This window comes from Lonchura striata, chromosome 3 (assembly GCF_050655825.1).
Source record: "Lonchura striata isolate lonStrDom1 chromosome 3, ASM5065582v1, whole genome shotgun sequence".
NCBI lineage: Eukaryota > Metazoa > Chordata > Aves > Passeriformes > Estrildidae > Lonchura > Lonchura striata.
In genome coordinates, this window is record NC_140705.1 from 77,388,607 (window position 1) to 77,413,075 (window position 24,469).

Genomic DNA, 24,469 nt, shown 5'->3' on the forward strand with positions numbered 1-24,469 from the left:
ATTTCATTACACTTGAATACTTCAAAATATATTCTTAAAACTCTTCTACAATTTTGCCTTCAAATCAATCCCACAGTAGTACATATACATGAGCTGTCTCCTTATCACCTTAAAATCTTTTCATCTCAGTATTTCAAAATACTCTGTTTCATGACTGTAAAGACTATGTAGGTTCTGGTTCAAACGTTCATAGAAAAACCACCATTGAAAAGCAATGATCACAACATACTTAGATCAAATATACTCTTTGGAGCATCAAAGATCAAAAAGTCACCACAACTGGGCTAAACATCAAGAAATTGAAGTATATTAAAATGAGGAAAATTGTTTTAAAAGAAACTAAAATAGTTATCTGAGAGAACAAAATCCTCATGGATAGCACAGGGACTACCAAAGAACATCCTACTGAAAGCAGAGCTCTAGTGCACACTGTCTGTTAGGAAAAACTTGAGAAACAATTTAAAAAAGCAGGTGTGATGGAACAGTGAGCTAAAGATTTGGGAAGTAAAAGAGTTTATTAGAATTGAGAAGGCATCATTCAAATGCAGAAGCTGTATCCAAATGAAGAAAATAAAAAGGATCATAAAACCTGGCAGATTAAATGCAAAAATATAATTAAGCGGTCCAGGGGGAAAAAAAAGTTTGAAGAACATTTGGCTGGTGCAATCAAATTTAGTACTAAATCCCTCTTCCATAGGAATCATCAACATCAGAGCAAAAAGCCTGCCGGCAGTCTATGAAGCCCACTGTCAGGCTGAATGGGTATAATAAGCAGGGTATAATGCTGCTGCAGAAAAGTAGAATGAATATCTGCATCACTGTGGCCTTCCCATACCTGAAGGGAGCCTACAAGAAAGATGGTGAGAGACTTTGCAAGAGTGTGCAATGACAGGATGAGGGGGAATGGCTTCAAACTGAAAGATGTTAGATTAAGATTAGATATTAGAAAAATATTCTTTGCTCTGAGGGTGGTGAGGCACTGAAGCAGGTTACTCAGAGAAGCTGTGGATGTCCCATTCCTGGAAGTTTTGAAGGTCAGGTTGGATGGGGCTCTGGACATGCTGCTCTAGTGACATCTGTCCCTGCCCATGGCATGTGGGGTTGGAAGTAGATGATATCTAACATCTAAATCCAAATCATTCTATGATTCTATGTTTCTAGGATCACTGTAGAAGAAACAGCTGATATTTCCTCACTAGAAGCTTTTTTTGCAGGCAGTATTGCAGAGGATCCATCTGAAACATAACTGACTGTGGAGATGCTGTTGTAATGTTAACACAAGCGCTAATGAGTTGTCTGGACTGGATGGTATTGTCACCTCAGGCTCCCAGCCAGGTAAGAATTAGCATTGACTCCATGCTTCTCAGATGGATGATCAATCACTTTTTTATACTATACTTGTTAAGAAACCCATCTCCCTTACAGACAAGCCACAATATAGGTGGACCCAATTGGTCCCTGAATCCAAACACCATCACCATTGGCTAATTAAGAAACCACCCTTTGGTAAACAAATCTCCATAACACATTCCACATGTTCACAACAGGTGCAGCAAGTGAAGATAAGAATTGTTTCTCATTCTTTTCTCTGGTCTTCTCACAGCCTTCCCCAGGACAATGGCTGGGAAAGTTGTGCATTGCTCTCTGTTGCCAGAGAACTGCTGCCACATTTTATTTATCAAGAGTTCTGAGAAAAATGAAGGAAGTAAGAGCTGAATCACTGACAGTTGATTACAGATGTTGATTTTTAGGCACTGAACTGGCAGATATGATGCCAGTAAGTGTGGGAACTCAAAATGTCTCTCAGACATTTTTAGAGGTTCCAGGCCTTGGTCAGAAGCATTCTAGACCCTGGCAGACAGCTGAAAAACAACTGTGATTTTGAGTTTGAGCCATGGAATGAATTACCAACTTTGGAGGTGGAACGAGCAGTCACAAAAGGTTAGATAGTATAGTAAAAGTAGTTACAAAGTAGAGGGGAAATTTTTTTAGTATTGTACAGGGGGGTTTTAACACATGTACAGGGGGGTTTTTCACTTTGTACATGGGGGTCAGAAGTTCTAAGATGGAGGAAAGTGGGCTGATCCTGTTCTTCCTCCTTCTTCTTCCTTACCTCCATGTTCTTGGTGATGTTGGCACTCACAGATTGGTTTAGAGTAGAAAAACACTTGGCAACGTAGGTAGTAGGTATTGGGGAATAATTGTAAACATGTTATACGTAATATATCTTATAAAAGATAGCAGCAGCCCTGGGCGCAGAGAGAGACGAAGAAGACAGCAGATAGAGAGGATGTCAGTGTGTGTGTGTGTGCCTCTACCCAGGCCGCTGATCAAATAGCTGCAGTCCAAGAACATAATCTGTTAGATAACTAGCAATAAACTGCCTTGAGACCGAACAGCTAAGCCTGCGGAGTTTTTCTTTGGAAGCACGGGTTGGAGGAGGAATTTCACCACCACATGTGGCCCCAAAACAAGGCTGGGGTTCTCACAAGTGAGGATCTGGAGAGCTACAGACCTGCAAGTTTGTAACTCTAGTGCAAAAATTTGTAAAGGCTAAACTAAAGGACAAATATGCGTCTGAATGCAACTTATATGGAAGAGCTAATGTCAATTCTGTAGTGGAACACTACGCCTTGTAAAATCCATTTGAGTTTTTTGAAGTTAATTAACATATGGGTCAGATGAGACAGTCAAATAAAATACAACTGGATATTCCAATTCTTTGTGTGAAGTCTACAATCAATGGTTTCTAAAGAAACTGAGCAGCCATAGCATAAGTGGGAAGGACATGAAGGGACAACTAAAAGGCCAAAAGATGCAAAACAGAAGGTCTGCACTTATAATAGAACAAATACCCTTCACAGTGAAATAAATTTATGGACTCTGAGGTGACAATTACTGTTCACTAGCAGATGCCCAAGGTTACAGTAGACAGCTCCACAGAAGCATCAGTTCTGCTCAGCAGCAGTTAAAAAAACAACCCAAATGCCAGTAACAAAAAACAGCACAAAACATACTTATGACTCTGTTCATCTACATCTTTAATATTTTTCCAGTTAGGTTTGCCTCATCTCAAAAAAGGGGCACAAAGGACATATTTGAGGTGGCTAAAGCTCAGAGAAAGATGAACTATTATAAACATGGTGTGGTTTATACAGCTCTGAAAATTCACAATGGTGTGGAGTCAGTGGATAGGAAATAACTGTTCACTGTCCATCCACTGCAAGGAGCAGAAAGTGTCAAATAAAGCTTATAAGAGCTAAACTTAAATAAAAAGAGATGTCCTCAGAACAGGGATCTGTATCACTTAGTATATCTTTTTTGATATCTATACAGTTTACTTTGAAGAGCAAGGACTTCATGTTGTTCTGTGTCTGTGTCTTCAGTCCACAGCCCTTGAATTGGACTTCCTGGATATACTGGAACAAATAATTGTAAATATTCAGCCTAAATCATAACTGGGTTGATTACACTCTTAGGAGTCAGTTCATAATAGGGATATTCACTTGAGCAATGCACCAGACCAGTTATAGCTTCCTGTTCCCTCTTTGCACAGATTCAAAGTCATCATAACATATTGGTCTCAGTTTAGAACAGGAATGGCAAAGGTAGAAACAAATAATAAAAAGATGAGTCATAAATCATTGTAAATTCTTATATCACAAGCAATGCATGCACATCAATGATAGACCTGTGAACATGAAAAAAAGGTGCATGAAGTAAGAGTATTTGAACTTTGCTGAAGATAGCTATTTCCAGGGTGCCTGCTTGGAGAGGAGCAACTCTCACCCTGGACTAAGACTACTTTCATTATGTCTTGTTTTTGTGTTATCCTCTGCACTCCAATTTCTTGTATCATCTTGCTATTATGGAAGATGTCATGGGAAGTCTCTTCCTCTACTGATTATGATACAAAACAACTGGAAGAGGGAATCCACTCCAGATAAAATCCCTGTCTAAAGAAAATAATTTTCCCCACTCAGAGCTATCAAAAGAAGTTAAACAAGTGCCCCATGGGATTGCACTTCTGTTGAAGACCAGAACAACTCTCCAAAGAAGAAAGAAATGTCCTCTAACATCCAGTGATGAGGATCCAGAGTCATGCCACTGATGTCATACCAAGATTTACACTGATGTTGTATTCCATGGTGGGAGCCAGTTCTGACTGATGCATCCTCACGATAAACTGAGTGATGCCTGGACTGTCAGGTGGTTTTCACTACATTTAAACAGAAGCAAATGAGACAAAGAGTAACAATTTCATGTGGAAAGGTAGTATGGTACAAAAGCTGAGGCTGGTTTTATCTGCGACAAAAAAGATGTCAAATCTGTTAATGAAAACCTAATTTTTATTCTGGTGTGATGGTGATAACTAGCACAGCTAGGCCTCACATATCTGAGACAGCATAAGAAGATTTCCCAGCAAAAGTACTTTCCTAGTGAGTGAAGAACAGGCCACTGTTTACTGTGTCATATGGTTGTATTATTTACCACATTTTTAAAAATTAAATAAATTTTATATTAACTACATTAAAAATTGTACATAATTCCTCCTTTTTTTCCTTAATAATTCAGATATACAAGCAAGGTCAAAAGCTGTTGTCTGACATGAATGACCATACAATTTTTTACTGCTAAATTTCCTATACAATATTATTGAAAAGGAATGATTTTTCATTGTCTTAATAGAAAAGTGTTTCACACATCTTTCAAATTTCCTCAGTATCTGAGCTCCATATGAGCATAGGATTTTATCAGGATACGTCAGTTCACCATAACCACTTTAGTAAAGAGACACTTGCTATAAGAGTTTCTAGTTTACAAAGTGAAATAAAATAGCAGGTGCTAACACTAGAAAAGAAAATTGTGACAGAAAATTAAGGTTATTAGGGAAGCTGAGAATTATAAAAGGCTCAACAGGGATTGATTTCAGAAATCACAGTTTAGCAGCAGAGCAAATAAACAAGGCAGCCTGTGACTGAAGTCAACAAATTAGAAGATATTTTAGCAAAACTATAAAATGAGAATCTCCAAATGGAGCCTGGTTACCTAATCACTGTATTCTTTCACTTTTGGCTCATAAAATACAGCCAGCCTGGCCACCTTGCAGGGTTGATCCCTTGTCAGGAAACCATCCAGATGTTCTTAGTTTTTGGCACTGGACTGAGGTTTTGACACAAAACCTGTCTGTCTGGCAGCACCTCACTGTGTGAACTGTGAAGTGTTACTGGGACCTATTCATGAATTTTTCTCCTACGTGAGGATGCAGTGGCTGATACAGAATTGTGAGCCAGATTTTGCACTTATCCCTGTGCAACTCCAGCGCAGCCATGCCTGTCTGCAGAGCTGGGAAAGCAGACACCCCTGCCTTCACATTCTTCGCTGCTGACTGACATTTGCAGGCAAGAAACGTAAAGAACTCAGAAACATTGCTCTTCCCACTGCCCAGCTATTGGCTGCAGGGATAAGCAGTGCAGGGACACCAGGATAGGGCAGGGACACTCTTAGGACAGACTACACAGAAGAGCTGTACAGGGCAAAGGGTCTCCTGAGAGGATGAGGGACATGTCCCACAGACATGAAGCGCAAAGACCCATGTCACAGATGTTCTGTGGCTACAAATGTATTGTCATCAATAATATTTTTTAAAATATTTAAATAAAGCAGTTCATATGAATCCAGTGCATAAGACAGACTCTTCTGAGCAGCATAAATTAAAGTCACAGGCAGCAGGATGACGAAAACATCAGCATTTCACAAAAAACTCCGTGTTACAGCCCCTAGGCTGTAAGCCAGCCCTGCTGAAGCAGACAATAATGTGGATCTTAAGGGCAGCAAGAACTGCTACAACAATCACGTAGCCTGACCCCCTGTGAAACACAAGCCATAGAATTTTATCCAGCAGCTCCTGCAGCAGTAGCACCTACTCTTCCCTGCTGCAACGAGGCTCCTGACAACCCGCTTTCACATGAAGTCTCGGCAGGAGTGCGGAGGAAACGGACCGATATTAGACAAAATCTTGTTTGTTTGCTTTCCCACAGGGAGCAGCCGGGAAAGCAGCTGCTAATCGCTGATGTAGGACCGCATCCCTGGTACCCAGTGGGCATGAGGCAGCCAGGCTGCGGCTGAGCGCGGAAACCAGGGTGGCAGTCACACCACGCTGCAACAGGACTATAGCTCTTTCCTACTTCTCTGACATTCACGTTGCCTTCCTCTCACCCACTGAGTATTATCATCACAGAGGCTGGAGTCTGAATGTGTTTAATGCTTTCTTAGCCACAGATCATTAGCAACCAATTCCGCTTTCCACTGTCTCAATTGTTTTTATACAATACAAGACTCCTTTTTTCCCCTCTCCCCTCCCTCTGCTTTCTTCCTCCTTTTTCCAGTTTTCTTTTGGTAAAACAGTCCTGCCTGAAAGCAATATGCTCCTTTCAGAACTTAAAACCCTAATGGCAGGCATTTGGAAAAGAAGCTCTAAAGTCACCATTATTTCTCACTTTGGCTTCACTGCTGACTCGCTGTCTACATGCATAATTCTGAGCTTTTTCCCACAAAATAGCAGTCCTCAGATAGCCACAAATCCATGTTAGCTGCTTGGGTTATTTATTCCTGGAGGAAGCTATCAAAGTGACAACTTTTAGACATTGGGGAGGCCACCATGAAGTGATGAGCACTCAGCTAGGTATGGGGAAGAATACAAATGAAGGAATGACTTAGGTAACTGCATCCACCAGGAACAGCTATTCATGCTTTTGGGGTATTCCCACTCTGCTCATGATGTTCTCTCCTCTTTCTCTACCAAAGCTGTTCTGGTTCACAAACTCTCTTTCCACAGTTTCCACTGCATCTCAGTGTCCACATAAGGCCTGAAACAAGATTGCAATCTGCCACTGCTCACCCTGTTTCTGTGAGGCTACAGTGTCCAGAGCAGGAAAAGTCAGGGGTCCATTACCAGTGCGGTCACCTGCACTCTGTGCAAACTCCAGCCATTTGTTAGCAACTGACTGGCAGCAGTGACAAACTGCTCTGCAGCCTTAGCTGCTGGCTGGAACAGGCAGCACCTCTCAGTAAAATGTTGGAAAACAGTAGGACATTAACACCAAGTGGGAAGCTGCTACTGCCCAGGGTGTGCCAAGCCAACAGGGGCCATCAAGTTTTGCCATCAGGACACATATTTGGAAGTCTTCAAACAGAAATGCATATTGATCTTGGGATTCAACTTGTGGCTGCAAGGGATAGCAGGGGACCCAGAGACTAAGAAACCTGGGGGATTAATCAGACAGTGAATTCCTCCTCCACTGCTGTCCTAGGGAGAATAAAGAGCAAATTACAGGATTCACCTGTGCCTGGAGGAACAGTGCCAAGTACTTCACGAGAGGTAAAGTGCTCAGGTTGTCAGTCCCAGACAAAGACAGAACTCCACCATGACCCATCACTGTCAGTCCAACAAGCATTTTAGGATATGTGCAGCACCTGTTGTTCATGGCAACATCCTTCCACTGGGACTGTGTGTGGAGGGTAAGGCAATGTTGTCTCTCTCACAGCCATTGTGCCAGCCAGTGCTAGTGTAGACTCCTGTGGCTGGTCCATTCTCTGTCACTAGTGTGGAACCACCACATATTTGCTGCTATTAGCTCTGAGTAGGGGCAACCCTTCTAAGACAATAGAGGGAGAAAACCCAAAGGACTAAACATCTGTGCCCATCCTCACATTTTGTGAAGAAAAAGCCTCCTGCAAAGCTATGGGTCCCACTGCAGAGTCCTCAAGCCTACAAGTCAGAGCTGCTGATGCCTTAAGTCCAGCATAGGTCACCAGAAAACAAGTGGTGGACCACTGCAGTGGGGTATTTCTAACTGTTTGACTTGCAGTCCATCCCTGAATTAAACCATGCACAAAAACACCAGCCTGGCACTCAGCAGGGCAGCACCTGGGGAAGGCTCTGTACACTACTTAGTTGCACTGTCAGGGGCATTCCCAAGCCCCAGCCCAGAGCATTTGGCACATGGATACAATCCATGCCCAAGAAGCCAGGCTCTGCCTTTGCCATAAAGAGTAATCCTAGTGAGTGGGGGCAGTCAAGTTCCTTGCAGCCCTCACACAGCTGCTGGGTGCCAGGGGGAGAAGCAGGGCAGCCCCCTCCAGCTGCCAGAAGGATGGGGAGAGGGGCAGGCAGGAACACGGGGATCTGACAGAGGCACGTGGCCCAAATCCTGCACACCTGTTGGGGTGTGATGCCAGCTGCAGCCCAACAAGGAGCCCCATTGATCCTGCCCGTGTGGTGGGTTTCTCTGCCTCTGCACATGCAGCTGAGGAGATCTCACAGAGGAATTTTCATCTGTGGTTTGCTAAGGGTTTCTCCCCAAAGAATCATGATTTAATTGCTGTTATTATCTTCATAAAGCTGTCCAGAGTGTTTTTCCAGTGGATATTTAAAGCTTATCTAAAAGATATTGATAGCAGTGGAACGCCTGCATTAAAACTGCATTCCTGTTATGCCAGTAGCAGAGTGTGATAAAAATAGTAGGTCTCTTAAATCAAACATCATCTTTCTCTAATTTATTGTATTGTTGTATTTTTGTATTCATGCATAGCACATATAGCATATCATTATGAAAGTAATGCAGTTAGAAACTATATAAACAGATAACTGCAGACTAAGTTACTGTCAGTCTTCTATGAAAAAAAAAAAGACACTTTGGCAAAGAACAAAAATCACACATTATAATTTTTAAAAAGATCCGCTGATGAGGAACCTTGCCATAGAAAGCAAACTCTCCAAAACGTGTCCCTAAAGCAGTGTACAATTTGTTGATGAAAAAAATATTTTAAAATCTCTTGATCAGTAACTGCTTCACAAATAACAGTATGAATAATATGGATGTCTGGTAGGAACAAACAACTGCACAGGATATCATTAGGTATATAGTCTATACATATTTTTTCTATTCTGATTTGCTGTAGAGAGAAAAGATAGAAGCACAGAAGTGATGAAACATGTCTTAAAAAGACGGAGGAAATTTTTATTTAATGCAAATCCCTTGTTTCATCATCTTTCTAGTGACTCATGCATAAAGGCTTAAAAATCCATGGAAGGAGAGGAGAAACCTCAGAAACGGATATGAGCAAATAATTCACTACTAAAGAGTTGTTTTCTCTTCAAATCAACTCAGTTTTTTAATTTAAAGAAATTATTTGTGAATAGGTCATTCTAACTATGAATTTATTTCCATGTTTCTAATCGCCTCAGGGATTGTCTCTGAAAACAAATTTAGATAATTAATTTACAGGCTAATAATTCAAAAAGCTTAGCTACTGTGAGTTGCCAATCAATTGGCATTAAAAATCATATGTATTATAATCTCTGCTTTGAGATTCACTCTCTGAATTACAAAGTCAAAAAAAGTATCCACCAGAGTTTTGAATCTCTCAGGTTCACTTTGGATAATGAAAAGGGTTAAGAAAAGTTGAGGAATTAAATGTCACTTCATGTCTTTTTATGTCCTTCCACACAAAGCCCCTTGTCACCCAGCATGTTGTGGCAAACACATTTCTCTCCCTCTCAGAATTTTTCATAGAAGTGCACAGAGAGAAATGAAAGAGAAAACAATTTATATTTCTGCTCCTTGTTTTTCCTATATGGAATACGTTTGGAGAATTGTTTACCTGGAGTGAGTGCTTGATTGGATTCTGGTGAGGATCGTTTGAGCCTGATGGCCAATCCAACCCACCTGTGTCTGGACTCCAGCGAGAGGGTCGCGAGTTGTGTTACAGTTAGAGAAAGTAGTATGTAGTTTTAGTATCTTCTTTCTTATATAGTATATTAATGTATTTTAGCATAGTAATAATAAAGAAATCATTCAGCCTTCTGAATTTAGTCACACATTGCCATTTCTTTCCATTGAGTTCACCTGCATTTACAATAGCCTGTTACCTGCAGTCCAATCCCCATGTAGTGCATCCCTTTATAAATCATCATGGGAGAAGAGGCACATCACATTTATAGACTAGTGGCTTTCACTTCTCTTTTCCCCTCATGTTGTTTTCAAGTCATTTATGTTGGTAAGCACCTGTCTGTCAATGATGCAAACTAGGTCTATTCTGGCATGTTTAATTACCCAAGTTTGTGTGCCAGGAAGTTTGGAAGAACAAATACTGAAATGTTTTGAAGAACATTAGGACACCTCCCTCTGCCTGTCCTACACCATGCAGCACTACAGGCTGATTCACATACCCATCTGTGAATGACATAAACTATCCTGGATGGTCTTCCTCCTCCACCATCTACAATCTCCAGAAATCCTCCTCAGTAATTGGTTTGTCATAGCTTGAATTCCCCTAAGCTGTTAAATAAACTTGGAAAAGAAGTTGTTCAAAGTGAGGCAAAGCTGCACAGACCTCGTCCAAAGATGGACAAGTCTCTGGGCTGCAAGACTGTCAGGAGCAGGCTGAAGCCCCTTTCCCTGATTTTTCTGTGAACAAGCCAAGGAAAATCAGGCTTTCTGCTATGGCTATTACCAAGAAAGATATAGCACTGTAGGAAGTAGCAGCCAAAATTGATGACTATTTTTAAGATTCATTGCACAATATTTGGGCTTCACCATTACACCTCCTAAATGGCTTCCATAATCCAGGCTTTTTGGGGCTTTTCCTCAGGTTTCCCAAGCGAACTGTACCTGCCTTAGTTTGGGTACCTTATTTAATTCTTGGTTTTTGCTGACTACAGTGACTTTTGTCCATGCCTTCCTCTGTAGCAATGCAACGTTGCCTGTAGTTCTGTGCACCCTGCAAAACAACTGGTGAAGGGTAACAAATGCCTGAGATGAAATATTTGAATAGAGTTACTCTAGTAAGAGATGTTGCTGTAATATCTGGTATACAGAATCAAGTATCACGAAAACATTTTTCCCCATGGAGCAGTTTCATTAGCCTGCCAAATCCTATGTAGCCAGGAAAATGCCTATGCTGCAAAACTGAGGCTGATATGAGAGTATCAAATCTGGGCTCATTACAATCTACATCTCACCCCAAAATCATTCTTCACAAAGGGTTCCAATGCTTGGCTCTTCCAATGGAGTATGCTGAGGTGAAACTGGGAAGCAAGATAGGACACAAGATTAATGCTGCAAGAACCCACACATCACCATCCTTCTTGAAAGATGGCATATGTACCCCACAATAACATTGGGAAGTGAGTAGAAAGTTCACTGATCCCAGACAGACCCATGGCATCCCTCCTTGAAGAGGGATTTGGGGCTTAACAACACAATTACAAGAAGAAAAGTTCTCTCTACCAAGAAATAGATTCCTCTTCTAGTACATTGAAACAATTAGGTAATTTCCATCTCCTTCCTTGCAAATTGAATCTCTCAATAGCTCAATTTCTTCAAGTGACATTGTTTTCTCAGGCACAACAAGAGTAATTTCGCTGAGCTTCCGCACTGTTTGAGTACCCAAGCATCTCCAGCACCTGAGTATTCAGTGCTGCAGCTATTTCTTGAGTACTGCTTGGACATGTTTCAAGTTGACATTTTAGATTGCATAACTCCTGGCGCAGCACTGCAAAGATGTCTCCTCCCATTGCATCAGAGAGTGACCTGCTGTGGCAAAGGCTATTACTTCTTTTGAGATTATCGAGTCTGTGGTGCCTCATCGAATTATACAGATTCCAAGGGGAGGAAAAGGAACTGCTGTGTGCTCTGGGCCCTGAACTTTTCAGTGCAACACATCTGGAGAGCCTTCATCTGCATATGCGTCTCTAATGCCACATCTCCTTGGTGAACACTGCGTGCATTGAATTCTGCTAACATAGGGTGACAGACAAGTAACAATAGGAGCGACATTGACTCCGTGCTTGTCTCATGCTAAAATAAAATACTGTGTGATGGACTAGCCACAGCTGCATGCTTACAAAGAGCAGTCTGTGGCTTCTAAGCAAAGCAGCTGAGAAGTTAAAAAAAATAAATCTCAGCTTTCCCCTCCCCACTCATCTCCACACACATTAGATTCTAGGCCAAAATCCGATGACTAAACTAGGCATACAACCAAGAGTGACCTGATTTTGGGGAGTTACTGAGCATTGGTGTTGCCCAGGGACTTCACTGCTTCAAAATTGTGTTTCTTGGGGCACAGAGAGGCTCAGTTCTTCTGAAAAGTGGATACATTCAAGTAGGTAATTAGAGTTTTTAATGGCTCCGTTTAATTTGTTCTCCTGGAAACTGTTTCATTTGAGGGTAAGGGCAAATTAATACTGAATAAAAATCATTTTAAAAAATCAAACACTGAAAGTCTAGTTTCTGTAGCATTAACTACACTGAGTACCACTGAGGAGGTGGGAGCAGCAGGCTGTGCAATGGCAGGACCCCTTTCCCATTACTGTGGCACAGACCAAGATAGTACAGATAGTACCAGTAAGGAGGGCAAAGCATGACTGATCATAGCCAAATCTCAGAAACCTCTTGTGAACAGTACTCTCACTTCTCCAGGCAGCTCGCTGACATTAAAGATGGCAGCTTTTCTAGTCAGGTTTGGTCATCCAGGAGTCCAGGGATGCAAATGAGCAAACCTGGATCCATCTGAGGCAGAGAACCCAAAGGGTGAATTTTCCATCTGTTCCCCCCCCTCACTCTGCATACTGCTTGCAGTGAAGGTGGCAGGAAAAGACAAATCCTTGCCTTCAAGGGATTGAAGACAGTTCTTAACTGTTTTAGAAAAGCTTAAAAAATTGTAATTCTTAAGCAACTTTCCAAGGCTGGTTGCTGAAGGTTACACAGGGCTAGGTGTGAAGATGTGTAATCCTGTTTTTCAAATGTCAGCAGGAAAGAAGTCAAATTTTCCTTTTGGCTTTCTCCAACCCCTGAGTAATCTGATGCAGTATAAATCAATACATTCTTGAGACAGCATTCCATGGAAAATGTAAATTGTAGTGTTATCTGATATTTGGGTTGTACAAACTCAAGCAAATTGCAGAAACTATAATCCTGGGCTGTGAATCACTGCTGCAGATCTAATCACTACCAGTATTTTCTGACTATCAGCTCTGCTGTCTACAAAGTGGTGGACGTATGGATTACACAACTTGTACTTTTCATCACTAACATGCCCTGGTGGTAAGAAATTGTAGTATTACCAAACAGTTAACCAGAAGTAATGCCTCGTAGCTGGTTTCAATCTCCTGTGTGCTGATATCCTCACTTCTCCAACCAGAGCAGGTTCAGGTGTTTACAGCCAACACACATTAACTTTTTTAGAGCAGAAACCATTCAGGGAAACAGACTGCTTAGGAGCTGTGATTAGAAGGAAGCTCGCTAGTGCAACAAATGTTCGAGCAGACAACACAAACCAACAGATGCTAAACTATTTGAAGCCTGATACAGAACAAACATTTGAGGAGGGCCCTCCCTCCTTAAATGAAGGCCAGGGCTGTCAGACCCCAGAGAGAAACACATACCAGCTGGCCAGCCATGCAGAATGAAATCCCCCAAAGATTGGTTTCATCATGAACAGCAGCTGACTGATCACAATTGACAAGACAGCTGACAAGAGGGCTTGTTCCTGGGGTTCCTCCCTCCCTCACTCTCAGTCAACATGAGCTACCACTTTTGTCATGGGAGCCTGTGGTATGTGTTTGCCTGGCACAAACTCATGTTCATGTGGAATCAGACTTATTGTTTGCTACAGTCTGCCACAGGGCAAGTAAAAACTCCTGTCTCAAGCTGCCAGAAACCAAGTGAAGTCAAGATCTTCTCATAACGAAGTGCACACTGAGGAAGACTTAGGCTGCTTAGGGAATACAGGTAGGTCTGCCCTGCTTCTGCTGGGATTGAGGGGTGCTTTGGCACATAGCCCTTACCCCACAGTGATAAACACATCTGACATCACACCTCTGTTTTACTGCTCATGTCTCCATCATTGCAGCCAAATTTTAGGCTGTACATTTGTCAGCAGAGAGACTAAGGCCTGAATAGTTATACCTGCACTTTATTATTGGCTTCACAAGCCTTTCTAAGCAGACAACTATAGACATTTTGGTGGTTCAAAGAAGGAAGTCTCACAGCCTGTGTGAAATATGAAACAGGGAAGCTGAAGGTCCTGGAAGGAAAGGAACAGAAAGGAAAGAGTTGGAGAGAACTTTCTTATAAAGTGGGGACTTTGAAGAGAGAAATGAAATGAAAGCATCTGATGTAAGCTGTTCTACAGAAGGCTGGCAGACTTCTCCAAACCCACCCAAGCTGCTGATCTGAGCAGAGCATCCTGAACATTCCTTGTGAAGCAAATGACAGGATGAAGGAGGATACAGGAGAAGGATGTCTGAAAGACACACACAAGCAAGGGAGGGACTGTCAGCAGGAAAGTCCTATTCTATATATCAGATTTAACAAAATTAGGAGAATCATGCAAAAACCTCCTAGAAAACAGAAATTTCCACATGCATTTTTGGTTTGCCTAAGTGCTGTTTATACCTCCATGTTTACATACAACCCCATCCACTTTCCTCTTCAGAAGACCCACACTTTTAAATGGTTCTGTAATTATTTTTTTTCATAGTAGCAGACAGTTTTAAAAAGAATATCAGACAAGCCAAGGGAACAAACTCTTCTTGGACAGTTTCCCATCCCTGTTATTTTCATTAAAAAACAGGCTGCACCGAGACTAAGGTTGTTTGCACTATGTGCCTGACTCAGGAAACAAGCAGTTTGTTATTATGGCTGTTTCTGGCAATTTAGGCCATTTCTTCTCTGAAACATAAAGGATTCCTATTTCAGCTTAAGTACTAGTCTACAGATTCAAAATGCATGTGCTAAGTCTTAATCTACAGGGTGTCCCACCTGTCTGACTAGGAAATAAATCCAAACAGAGCACAGCAAAAATTACAATAAGTTGCCTGCATCACTTCAGGCCATATTCATCATGTGATGGCTTATGAGTGCTGCATACTGAAAACACCCAGGAGCTGGGTATTATGTATTCTAAGCCTGACCATTTTCCTTTACCCCACAAGCTCTATTAAAAAAAAAAAAAATCAAGCAGCTGTCAATTAATAGAGTCTCATTCAAGTTGATGCTGAATTAAACAGGGTAAAGATGTGTGCTCTGACTCAAACAGAACAATCTTTCCCCCACAGTTACAGCAGAGAAGCTCCTCTTTGTTTAAATATTCAGTTCTACAAAGGCTTTAAAATCATCACACTCACAAAGGTTAGGAACTTTGTGGGCAGCAGTGTAGGCTGTGTGCACCAGATTTGGGAACATTTATGTAAGTGGCTCCTAAGAAGACTGTACAACAAACTGGGGAGAGCAGGGAGCCAGTTTCAGTGGCTACACACTGTAGCTATAGCTCTTATCTCTCCCTCTACATTTGGGTCTTAATCACTTAAGACATCCACAAGATGCTCTGTTGCATCCATTAATTTTTGAGAAATAAAATAGGAATCAGTATTCTTAAAATCAGCATTTTAAAAGTATGGAATGTTCCCACTGCACTGCTACAGCACTTCTTTGTGCTGTTCCCCATTTATCTTTCATGTATGCACACTTCCCTCTTGCCACCTTATAACCACTTCTACTTGCAGGGCAACGTAGAGGCTTTCAGACAACCAAGAAACTGTGAGAAAAAGGATAAGGGGGACTATTTTCCATATTTCAGGCTAAAAATTGACATGATTTATATTAAAAAAAAAAAAAGACCAGGGAAGTTATTACGCCTGTCCTTTACCATAGGATGCAGGATTTCCAGCTAAAATATGGGAAACCCCCTTTAAAGGAGAAGTCTGCCAACTCTAGGAGCTCAATCATAAAATGGAATATTCTGTGCAGTCACAGAGGTTTCCTAGACTACTTGTTTTCACGAGCTGATAGCTTGAGGGGATGTTCAGACAGTGCTTGATGCTTTTGAACCTGACCTACAACCAACCAATGTCAGTTCAAACCTGACTGCTGGCAGAAAGCATGGAAAAAATGGGAAGAGGAGTGAAGCATGTTGTCATGGTCTGCCTTTGTCAAAGGAGTTTGCAGTTTGATAGACAGCAAACCAAGAGAGCAGAAAGCTCAGATTGCACTGAAGCTAAATAATATGTATGGCAGGGATGGGGGAGAAGTTTGGATCTGTGTTGGAAGTCTGGGAAAGGGGTAATGGGGTGGCAGAGGAGGAGAAATTGCTCCCAGTCCTGACAAGGTTCAAGGCAAGTAAACAAATTTTTCCTTTTCCTCTCTGCCTCCTCTTTGTCCTCAGTAAAATCTGGGCAACCCTTACCCTGAGACCCATCTCCAGCATTCCTTATGGGAGAAAGCCATAGGGAGCCCTTTCCACCTTCCTGGTACCTTCTGAAAAACACAAAGTGCAAGACTAGAAATGTACTGGGTCAGTGCTTAGCACAGTATCCCAGGCACTGACAAGGGGTTGGGAAGGGAGGCGCCACTGACTGAGATGAATGGCAGTTCCCACCCCTCACATCTCCTGTGTCTCTATAGAGAACATTTTCATTCAACAGAGCTTACAGCTCATGGAGATGAAAAGGTAATTTCACACTCCTTCAAAGAAAAAAGCATTCTGCTTAGAGGTCAGGAGTCTAAAATCTACACAGTCAATTGGATTTCCTTGATACTAATAGCACAACATAAATTTACCATACAAATGCATAAACTTGCCATCACCTGAGTGATTTACAAAATGCATTCCTAAAAACTAAAATAAATAGCCTTGCTGGAGGTTGAAAGATTGTTTTGGGGGACTTTTCTTTGGAGTCAAAGTGGGTCCAATCAAAACACATAGGACTTAGTTCCACTACGTCCATCACAGCTAGTGCATGGTGCCTGTCACCTCCTTGGCAGACAATGCAGATCAGGGAGCTCGGCAAAGGCTTCAGATCTACAAGGAAGATCAAATCCCCCAGTGGGATGGAGCAGCCCTATCAGGGTACCCACTGGGATTCTCTGGTTGCTTCCCCATATCGTGTGGGGAATAGGATCTTGTTCTCCTAAGCAGACCTGGCTGATTATCCGTGTCAGGATTTGGGGGTGGTGAGCACGTAGAAGTCATTCTTCACTCAACCCTGTGCAGATGCTAGGACTTGGAAGGGTCCTGATCTTACTTTCTGCTATGCTCAGTGATGGTCTGAGGGTCAGCAAGAGAAATGAAGCTGAAAACCTTAAGAAGTCAGGCAACCTACATTAAATACTCTCTTCCCCATTGGAACAGGAAACAGACTAGCACAGGTTGCTAGGCTGGCAAGGAGGGAATGTGATAAAGCAAGCCTGGTTGAAATTGGTGCAGGGAATTTCACAGATGGATGACATACAAGCAATGCAAGATCTAATCATATGTGTAGTTAAATAACCTCAGAAGCATGCAGAACTCTCAGGCAGCTGCCTTTGATGCATATATAGCAATAGGTACCAGCTGACAAGGAATTATTGGCTCCTAAAATATCATGGATTACGAAGACAGGAAAGGAGGTAAACTAGAAGTGCAAGCCAACAGATATGCATGACAGAGGTTGGAAAAGGAAGATTCACATTTTTAATGTGGTGGTTTTTGTTATATGGCTGACACATTACAATTTATGGAGCTAGACCTGCTAGATGGTTCCCCATCTCTCTACACAATAGAGAACAGCTCAGCACTTATCACTGTGTGACCAAGTGCAAAAAGTAGGAAAGAAGCACATTGCAGCCCCACAGCCTCTCCATTCCAGCTATACCAATGCTTCAGCAGCCCCTGTAGCTAAGAGTCACAAATTTCACTTCCAATTGAATATTTCTCTTGCATTAAAAGGCAAAGAAACTGGATGAAGACTGCTACACATCATAAAGTTGTGTATATCCTAGATGACCTTCCTACCTTGTATATTTGGGGTCAACTTGAACTAGCAATCTAAAAGCAAAACTTTCCGTAACCTATTGCCAACTACTTGAATCAGTGATTTCCAAAATGTGGGCCATAGACAGCTGGTTGGTCATGTGTGGCTGGCACTCCTCCATTCTCATTGCTATTTCAGCCCGAGACCTGCTAAAAATATACCAAATCATTTCCTAATATTGCAATTCTCATGTGATCACTAGCTGGTGTTGAAATGAGGATGTAAGAAACCCAAAGATGTGAGAAGTGGAAGAGTAGTGCTCCACACATAAGGAGATGATAAAGGGAAGTATGGACGACTACAGAAGAATGTGAGATGCAAAACCAGGCTCCCACTTAAGAAAGAAAACACATAATGCAAAACAATGGGATGTACTGGAAAAGTGTATTCTTTCAGTTAAGGCTGCCAAGAAGCATGTAGATTGATTTTATGATTTAGTGGGGAGTTTATGTTTTCTTCTGTCTGTGTCTGTAGCCTCTTATTCCAGGACATACAGTGATACTCTGTACCAAGGAATACAGCTCTGCTTATCTGTCAGGGTGACTCCTGGGCCCGAGGAAGTATGGTCAGACACCCAGTGGTACAGAGGTACCTTCAGGATATGCAACCAAACATCTGTGTCATCCAAACAATACACCCTTTGGGCACCCAAGCCTGTGCCAGAGCAAGGTGCACTTTGCTTGTAGTTAAAACTGTTGACCAACTTGCCAGTGCCACAGAACATGCAGGACATTGTATGACCCAAACATTTCTAACTCCTCCTGGTCTCAGGCTGCATGCCTACCATGCTGCAGGTGGGGTACATCATGGTGCAGCCATGTCAAGAAACAGATTAATCAATATGGATCTGTAGGTTTTTCCCATAATCAAAAAATGGGAAAATGGAAAATCAGACCTGAGTAGTTTGGTTTCATAACAGCATAAAGAATTCCAAGGTGGAGGGCGGGGGGGGGGGGGAGGGGGGCAGGGGCAGAGTATAGGAGTGTGTAAATCTATTAAAATAATTTTAGAAAAAAGGATATAGACCAGTCAAGCCTCAGTTTTTGTTCCCCACTTACATTTGCTCTCCTTGACAAAAATAGATGGCAGGCTATTGCAGGCTTTAATGCCCTACAGATCCTTGATGGCGTATTCCAGAGAGGACAGGATCCTTTGGAAGGCTGCACAGTGATATCACCGACCTCCACATTGAGAAGGATCTGAGAGCCTGTTCCAAGAAGATCTGAGGCTGCAGGACAAATAAAGCTCTCACATGCTTTTCAGCCAGGCAGCTGCGTGTAGTTCAGCAGGAAACTCTTTGTACTATGTGACCAGGTCACAGACACAAACAAAAGGGCACTGAGAGACTGAGTCAACAGCCAGTTCTCATGTCCCTCTGTGTCATATTCATGTCTCTAAAAATCAAGTGCTCTTAAGAGGAATTTGACATCATACATGCATGCTGTGACACTTGCTATAAAAAAATCATTCAAAAAAATCACGCAGTTACAAAAGCAGTACTGCTACTAAAGCAGTAACTGAAGACTGCATTTCCAGTACAGCAGCCAGGATTTTAACTATGCAGCTTTACACTAATCCCCCTGAAATTTCTCTTAAAGAGAATCCAGGAGAATATCTGAGCTAGCCCATTCCTTTTAAGAGAAAGAAACTGAAGAAAAAAGCTGAATTTGAAGAGTCACCTGAAAGAAGTGAGGAAATCCTACTTCTGGAAGGGACTTCACTTACCATACTGGATTTAGCTACTTAAGCATTGTTGAAAAACACAGGTTATTGAATCCTCATAAGTGTCTGAGAACACTGGAAAGCAGGAAAAGTCACTGTAAAATGACAACCATGTGCTGTGCAGAGCAGTGGGAGCAGGGTCTCAGAAATCCTGATGTTCAGCATTACCACTCATCTGACTTCACAGCACAACAATGAAGGGAAGGAAACAGACTGGAAGAACATAGTTTGGAAGAGTCTGTTAAATGCGTTGCTGTAAGACTGCAGTTCAGTTTTTCCCAGTTTGTATTTCATTCTTGCAGGAATTAATTTTTTGCCAATGAACGCATCCCCATAAAAATTGTTGTGGATGCTGGTAACAGCACCCTTTAAATAAATGATGGGATTTTTCTTCCTTAGCTAGGAAATGGAAATGATTTTGGGTTCCTGTTCTTCTAATTTCAATGACAGACAAAGTTGTAAGGCAACAGCTTCTCTAGTACAATATACATTTTTTTTCTGTTGCAGTAGGAAGAATAGAGTCCTCTTCCTCCTCCTTGCTGTTGGAGACCTGCATAACTTAGGAAATCTTCCCAAGAAAATAAGGGGAAGAATATAATGGCAAATTTGGCTGGTTGAGTCAGCAACATCCTGTTTGAGCAAACCTACACAGTGCTCCAACACAGAGGTGGGAGGATTTCTTCCTACCACATCCCTCTGGGGAGTAAGCTGTGGAGAGCATCCATATAAAAACACCCTCTTGCAGGTGGAATCATAACTCATCTTTGTGGTCAAAGCATAGGTTTAAAATCTGACAGAAATTCAGTGGAAATTGTGTGGAAAAGGATCTGAGTCTGTCATCTGATTGTCTTCTTGTTGTTGGAATCAGCTTCTATTTTCTAGCCTCCAAAATAGAGAAAACAAGGTGCTACCTAGGGCAAAAGGTAGGTGGGGAAAGAAAGCTGTCCAGGCATTTTGATGAGCCATAGCACCATTGCTTGTGCCTCGTGGGAAAAAAAGAAGAGGACCAGCTGCTCGAGTGACTGCCCTCCATATTTTCCTGTGGTCAGACTCAAACCAGGATGGTTTCCCTCTTCAGGGAAGAAGCCTGCAGTGTATTTCTACTTCTATCAGAAAACTGTTCTCCGAGTTGAGCAGCCTGTAAATTATCTCGTGCCTGTCCTGAATGGGTGGAAAGCTTTTCTGGGCACCCATGCCCTGGTTGTGTATGAAATGGCCTGCTGGATCATGTTATGACAACTGTCAATCCCAAGACAGTTACAGACCGGTCCTTTCATCAACAGAAGGTCTGAAATTCAGGAAGAACTTCAAGCAAACCGCCTAAGGTTACTGGCTGCCTTCATGTCAGCAGCAAGATTGGAATACCAGACTAGCTGGCCTCAAATCAAAGGTTCAGCTCCACCTATCCTATATATAGATTATTGTATCATATGCTCTCCCTTATTGCTATGCAACTGGGTGTCAGAGCAAAAACACAATTAAACACTGGTCTTGGGTCTTATTGAACCAGATGTTGGGAGTGTTTTTCTCCATTGTGCTTGTCTAAAAGGCAGCCACACTCAGTAATCAACATTCAAGCTGATTTTTCTAAATAGGCTTTTGACCCTGACTTCTTAGGACAGGAATTTGCTGCATTTCTCTCTTTTAAAAATCTTGAATAATTTGATTACAGTAGGAGGTGATTAAGCCTTCTTAAGTATTGCATCAAGCTGAGGAAGAGACCCATAAACAGGGCTGTTTTGTAGCTACTTGTAACTCTGCTTAAGAAAAGGCACCAGTTCTTGCCAGTGAAGCCCAGCATCCTGTGCTCCTACTGCCATCATCTAGATGTTGGCAATCTCTAAGTGCTCAAAAGCTTTTCTCAATGCTTGGGATAATAGCACCTCTTTTATACCTGGTCTAATCCTCCCTTACGATTCTTCAAATTGGTAGTCAAGATTCCAGTCACTGAAACATTAGCTTTATACTCATGAAATTGGTCTGCACAACAGCATCTTGAACCACTGATTGTCATTTATTTCTGATGTGCCCTAAGGCAACACCCTGGCAATAGGAAATCCATAGAAATTTACCAATGACTTTGCTCAGGCCAATTTTTTTCACCTTAGGGGCCTTGATCATCCTGATGACAAATAAGAGAAAAATTTGCTCCAGGTTGAAAACTTGGTTTCCAAAGTCTTTTTTGCTTGCCTTATTAATACCAGCAAGTAAAGTAGAGAGATAAAATTCACTCACTGAAGGGTTCTTCTTTCGCATGTTTTATTCTTTTGATCCATACAAGTACCCAAAAGAAATTGGTTTCCAGCTATTGATTTAGCTCAGAAACATAGTAGGGACTGCCACCACAACTACCTGTGAGGAAACATGGCCTGATGGTGCCATATTGCTTTTCTGTTGGTATATTTCCCCCTCGCTAATTTTCAGATATATGCCTGTTTTAACTGTATGTACACAAATGCAGAATTTGTCTGTTTGGGACTTTACATTACTTTCATTACAAAACCGTGTAAAAAAGACAGCAAATCAATTCCATAGTCAGTGCTCACGCTGCAGGAGACAATTCATACTGACATCTGATACCTGCTGGCTGCTGCTTCCAATTATGCCAGATGCCGGAGAGTGGGACTGTCGAAATAACAGTGTCGATGGTGCAATCAAACTAGTTAAGATTCTGGAAGTGTGTTGTGCTTGGTTCAGTGCGTTGTCAAACTTCCACCATAAGCAAAATAGTGACACCTACTCCTTTTTTGTTAACTTCTTAACCAGCAAAGAGATATCCATTAATTCACTGTAAAGTTGCATCCTTGGATACATCCGCCCCAAGGCTAAATATCAAAAGATTGGAAGGAATGTGAATGAAAAGTGAAATAAACATGCTAAGGACTTATAATAATACATCCTTACTAAATCCTACTACAAGGCTACATTACAGCCCTCAAGGCAAGACCATGTGTACTGCCCATCCAGTTTCTTACAGCACGCTAGGGAATTCTGTCATCAGAAAAAATATTGGTGAGCCTGAAATTGGCAGGAATAGGAGACTAACAGGACAGGGTGTCACTGAAGCATTAACTGACCAGCAGAGACAAAGAGGGCTTCTCTTCATTTGAGGCAGAAAGCAAAGAACAAGTTTGGCTGGATACACAGAGCAGAATAACCATGAAGTTTGCTTTTCTCTTATCTTCCTAAAATACTAAAAGAGAAGCAGAACACTGTGGTGCTGGCAAATCAGATCCTTCCTCCTACTGACTGTCATCCCTCAAAAAAGCCAATCAACTGAAACAATTGCACATACACGCAGAAAAGAAAGTCACTGGGCCCACCCCTTCAATTTCCCAGTCTTCCATGAAAAGATCTTTTGGAAGAGATGTATTCAGTTATCTTTCCTTCTCTTTCCCTTTTTTTCCTTCCAGCAGCCTTCAAGCCAAGGCATCCTTCACTGATTAGCCTCAGAGATCAAATTTCTCAGCCTCTCCTGAGCAAGTTGCATCATCAATCACATTGTCCAAAGAAATGAGAACAGGAGCACAGGGGATCAGTTTAGCACAGTCCAAAATGGGACACCACCAACAGCTCCACTTAGCCTTACCTTGTCAATTAGCACAGGCTGTTCCCAGCAGTACTGAATAGAAAATTACAAACTACACACCACAGATAGCTTCCCCAACATTTAATTGTGTTCCCAGCAGAGCACAGAGGATGTCACTGAGGCAGGGAAGTGGGAGTCCCCAGGCTGAGCAAAGAAGTTGTAGCAGCTTTCTGCACGTGACCGCTTAATCTGAGCAATACAATCACTATGCATGTGCAAATATACAAACACCTTCTCACTGGAGGCTTCCAGAAGAAACTGAAATGTCCATTTTGAGATACCTTTATTTTGCAGGGAGGCATCACTTGATGTACCTGATCTCCAAGTCAGTGCACAGTTACCTATTCCATTTGCAGACCAAGAAAGTGACAGTATGTCTGCAGTAAGAGCACCTACAAACAGTTCTGAAATGGCCGTGTTTTAAACACTGTATAAAAAAACTCAATTGATTTGGCTGGCTGTAGCCCCAGAAGCATAATGCTCTGAACTGAACAAAATCTGCTGGATTTATAAGTAGATGCCCACATTAATGATGTTAGTATATTTGCAGTAATCGCAAATGGTAAATGATGCTTTGCAATGTTTTCATCAAAGATTTCTAAAATTATTACATCTGTGCTAATCCTCAATGTTTTTCATAGGCCATGAGACCTTTGTTAGAAGAACAAATAACTGTCATATTAAATCTAATCTAAATATATTGTTAGTACTCTAATTTTAAAAGTTACTCTTAAATCTTCAGACAAAAAGACCTATAGCTAAATTAATCTCAAATAAAATGTCTTTGGCAATAATTTTAAAATCCTTAAAATGCACAAATGCCTCACTCTTAATTACATGTCAGAGTATTTTAACACAAAAAATGGAGGAAGTTCAACAAAACTTCAGCCTCTTAACCCAGGTATTTCTACATACTTCTGAGGAAATTCTAACACAGAGGAGAAACCACTGAATCCTCAAATTATATCCAGTTCTGCTCATTGATTTAGAGAGGACAGTGTACCAGAAGTATTTAATTGTGGATATTATCCACTTTATTAATAGCATAAGGTAGAAGCCATATGTTAGTGCAGAATGTAGCATATACATTCTGTGAACAATATGTTGTGGTGGGATAAAGATCAGCACATTTAGTTTAAATACTTTGACTGAAAAAGAAACCTCAAGCATGGTCCAATTACTCCTTAATTACTCTTGTTCCGATAAGTCATTGACTTGCTCCACATTACTATATATTTGAATTTTAGACTTACTGCTGGTAATATAATTAGTACTAAGCCTAGATCTAATATAGACAGAAT

General features: G+C 41.5%; 1 long non-coding RNA gene across 25 annotated transcripts in view; it reads right to left on the minus strand.

The window, feature by feature from the left end:
• LOC110477926 (uncharacterized) overlaps positions 1 to 24,469 on the minus strand; it is a 306,989-nt gene that overhangs the window by 158,277 nt on the left and 124,243 nt on the right. The window contains exon 1 of one of the 25 annotated variants that reach the window (XR_014954354.1): positions 18,916 to 24,209. The exons of the other annotated variants lie outside the window; for them this stretch is intronic. This is a non-coding gene — a long non-coding RNA (uncharacterized LOC110477926). Of the gene's footprint in view, positions 1 to 18,915; positions 24,210 to 24,469 lie in introns of those variants that run through there. 25 annotated transcript variants of the gene reach the window in all.